Source organism: Sinocyclocheilus anshuiensis, unplaced genomic scaffold (assembly GCF_001515605.1).
Source record: "Sinocyclocheilus anshuiensis isolate Anshui unplaced genomic scaffold, SAMN03320099.WGS_v1.1 scaffold2958, whole genome shotgun sequence".
Taxonomy (NCBI): domain Eukaryota; kingdom Metazoa; phylum Chordata; class Actinopteri; order Cypriniformes; family Cyprinidae; genus Sinocyclocheilus; species Sinocyclocheilus anshuiensis.
The window spans coordinates 61,682-65,909 of record NW_015542525.1 but is presented as its reverse complement, the minus strand read 5'-3'; the positions used below and the strand labels follow the sequence as shown (position 1 = coordinate 65,909).

At 38.4% G+C, this 4,228-nt stretch overlaps 1 long non-coding RNA gene across 1 annotated transcript in view; it reads left to right on the top strand.

The window, feature by feature from the left end:
- Positions 1 to 3,004: 3,004 nt before the first annotated feature.
- LOC107694218 (uncharacterized) overlaps positions 3,005 to 4,228 on the top strand; it is a 15,338-nt gene continuing 14,114 nt past the window's right edge. Inside the window, exon 1 of the long non-coding RNA XR_001634833.1 lies at positions 3,005 to 3,064. This is a non-coding gene — a long non-coding RNA (uncharacterized LOC107694218). The remainder of the gene's footprint in view (positions 3,065 to 4,228) is intronic.

Here is a 4,228-nt window from a genome sequence, read left to right as displayed (position 1 = left end):
GTATTGATCTCGTGAATTAGCGAATTTTACTATACAAATATTTTTCATTGGATGTTAAAGTTTATATGGGAATATAATATTTCAGGGTCACCGTGCCACTCTTTATCACAACCCTGCTAAAAGTGCCAGTACGTGCGCTCATTGGCGCCCCTTCAGCTGGTGGCGCCCTAGGCGACCGCCTAGCTCGCCTATGCCTAGAAACGGCCCTGGTAAAAACCCACAGAGTCAATTACAGTTTTCATTAAAACCAATACAAGTCCCATTATATCCAGTAAAACCATTACACATTTTAAGATGGTGTCTATTGTTTTTTTTGTTTTTGTTTTTTCAGCAGAGTAGTATAAGCAGCATGGAAATGATCTGTCTGGATGCCTAATCATTATTATAAAAAAACATTGTTTTATTGTTTTATTTATTTTTAATTAATAAAAAAATAGTCTGAGCACATCAACAATCAGATTAAATAGGATTAACTCTGTCCATTAATATATGATTACGGTACCCAGATTTTACATTTATTCAGCACCAAATAAAAAATGACTTTAACACAATAAAGTTATGGCTTTGAATTTGGGTCTCACAGCTTCTTGTACAATTGGAGGCGATATAAAGCAATATCCTATTTAGTTATTCTCTTCACCACAGAATCTGATGTTAGACACTGCAAAAGGCAATATCAATTTCAATATCAAGTTTAATCCTCAAAAGCAGCTTCTCAGAAACATCTTCAAAATATCTTATTTTGCGGTTTTGGAATGCACATTACCTGTCATTCAACTGTTTAAGTTTCAGATATTTAGATGGACACATAAACCAAGGGTGCTGTTTTTCAGGCTAAACCTGTTTAATATTTAGGATTTAGTTCGTTTTTTTAAATAAGGCTACATCTTATCATTATCATGTGTTTTAATTTATCTTAATTTCCATATTTACATGCTGCAACTTTGAAAAAATTCGCTCGTACACTCACGAAGACTGCTGATGCTGATCAAATACCACGCGAGTCTATAATTTAAATTTCTTTTAATTTATTTGTACAGATCGGCTTTTTAAAAGGAAAACAAATCAGCGCACATTATAAGTTATTTCCCCCGTATTATTTTCTCTCCTCTCGCCGCTTCACTCTCCAGTCCAGCGGGAGGCGCTAACACACACACGTTTGTTTGCCAAACACCATTAAACCTCAGAAGAAGAAGTTTACCTTAACCGCTCTCTCTGTTTTGTTTTGTTGTGGTGCTGTTTTAATACGATCTGTTAGAGATGTAGTTTCTGTAAATAGAAAAACACAGTTTTTGAATCAGGTCAGTAAATACCTATAATATTCTGATCCTCATAGTCGTGACTAAGTTTTGAAGCAAGCAGGAATATCTGGAGGAGAATCATCTGAACTGAGATCTGCTGTGAAGATGGTGTTTGTTAAAGAGGAGAGAGAAGAGAACACGAGTGAACCAGAACCCTGCAGAATAAAACACGAGGATCCAGAACCCTGCAGAATAAAACACGAGGAACCAGAACCCTGCAGAATAAAACACGAGGAACAAGGAGGTTGGTGTTTATTAGGGGTGCTCTGATCAGGATTTTTGTGGCCGATTATTGATCGCCGATCACATAAAGCAATATCTACCGATATCGATCTTTTTAAAGCCTTCTTTTTATCATGTAGAATTATTTATAGTGATGATCCAATCAAGATTTTAAAAATGAATTCCCCTCTTAGGTGACTCTTGTGAGAGGGGATTTTTTTTTTTTTAATTTGAGGGGTGGAGGGGGGCATTTTTAAGACATTTTTCAAATGTATATATTTATCTCACCTAAATGTTTTATCATGCACTGCATTTTTGTTTTTACAATCGTGCAATTGTTGCACATTAGCTTACACACAGCGCAAGCCTGATTTCATGAGCTGTATGAGAGGCGGCCTTTTACACCAGGTTCACACATACTCTGTTTGCAGTGCATATGCAGTCCATGTGTAGTACGTAAGCAGTGCAGAAGCACCCAATCCAAATCCAAACATTGTTACTTAAATGGCTTTTTCACATTATAATTATTTTTTTTATACGGTACAGTAATACAATCTTTTAATAGACGTGTTTAAACGCAATAAATATAAGAAAAACATTATTCAGTACTTGCATTCAATGCTTAAATTGCATTTACTTCTAGATAATTGATATATTAAGTAGTGGTCGACCGATATATCGCCAAGGCCGATATTTGCCATTTTTCAAATATCGGCATCGGCCATTAAGTTGTTCTGTTTGGCCGATGCGTTCGAGGCGGGACTTTTATTTTGACTGCGCTGAGAGCAGTGGCGCCTGAGCACACAGTGCTCACAAAAAGTATTATAAGTATTGCTTTTATATTATTAGTAATAGAAAGGCAAACATTATAATACTTTCTCGTTTGCCGTCAGCATTCAGCAAATACGCATCCGCCATTTATTCATTGCAGAAATCATGGGGCCTTTACACGTGATGCCAAATGCTTCCACAGATTTGTAGTATTAGCATTTCACCTGAGCATTGCAAATCACGCATAATGCTTTGTTCTTGGTTCTTGTCAATAGTATCTCCGCCATGATAAGCACTGAATGAATGACAGGCTTTCTGTTGTAACATCATGCAAGGTAAATAAGAGGGTGACATCTAGTGGAGAAGTCTAATGATACGATTCACACTAATCAGATCTTGTTTTAAATGTTTGCTGAAATAAATACCGAAAAAGACCGATTCGTGGCTTTTGAGAATCGTTATCGAATCAACATCATTTCAAAAAATTATTAATCGTAAAATATTTTTTTGCTCAGTCCTACTAAGGAATCATGAGCTGCTGGGTTCATGAATATTAATCACGTTATCTGCGTTTGCTCCAATTGATTTGCTGAAATCAAAACGGTTGATAATAGGTGAGCGCCAGCCAATTGCAATTTGCGCATTAGTTCCGCCCACTACCGGAGAACCCGGCAGTTCTTAAAAGCTGAAGAATTCCAAAGGAACTCTGAATTTTGACAGGAAAATACAACAAAGAATACAATTTACATGTAGCGTGTCAATTCTGCATGGTAGACAGACTGTCTAGCTCTCGCACTCTCTCTTTGTGTGTGTGTGAGACAGCGAGGCCGAGTCGTGCACCTTCACACTACAGTTTACGGTACATCAAAGGTACCGTACTTTTCAAATATCGGCATCGGCCAATAAGTTTTTCTGTTTGGCCGATGCATTCGTAGCGGGACTTTTATTTTGACAGCGCTGAGAACGGCAGCGCCTGAACACACAGTGCTCACATTTTCCCTCTTGTCCTGTTGTCGTTAACAGTTCTGTCCACGGACATAAGTCTGTCTAATAATCAGATAGAACTGTTAAATCGTGCTCCTGTGGCTCAGTGGTAGAGCATTGCGTTAGCAGCGCAAAAGGTCGTGGGTTCGACTCCCAGGGAACTCACATACTGGTAAAACAATGTATAGCCTGAATGCACTGTAAGTCGCTTTGGATAAAAGCATCTGCTAAATGCATAAATTATAATTAATTATTAATTATATTGTTAGTGATAGAAAGGCAAACATTATAATACTTTCTCGTTTGCCGTCAGCATTCAGCAAATACGCATTTATATAATTTAAACAAATCTTTGAATGACTAATGAACATCTAATTTCAAAAGCCTTGCAAACTTAGTCGAATCCAGCTGTGAGATCTTGTGAAGTGTGCATTTGTATCCTGCATGATCACGTGTACTCTGCATGACGGTCGGTCCGTGCGAATTGGATGCGGACAGGAGGAGAGTTCAGCTTCACTGAAGACGCACGATCGACAAACTTTAAACTCGTGATTTCAAATTATGCTGCTCTTCATGCTAGGGCTGTGCAATTAATCGCATGCGATTGTCAAGCGCATCTTGACATAAAGCCGGTCCCGTGATTGGTAGTAAATCTCCATCACCTGCTTTCAGATGGAGCGGCATTCACTACACAGAGCCGTAGTTCACTGACATTTAGGCAATATCGCGTTCATAATCGCAGATGAATCGCATTCGATTATGAACGTGATATCGCCTAGCTTGTCAGTGTCTACTATGCTTTTGCAGCCACTTTGCGTCCACATTTTTTGTTAATTGGATTCGTCCTCAAGGACAACCCTGCGTTCTAGGGATGCACCGATACCACTTTTTCCAGTACTCGCCCGATTCAGATACTTCTATTTTCGGTACTTGCCGATACTGAGTACCGA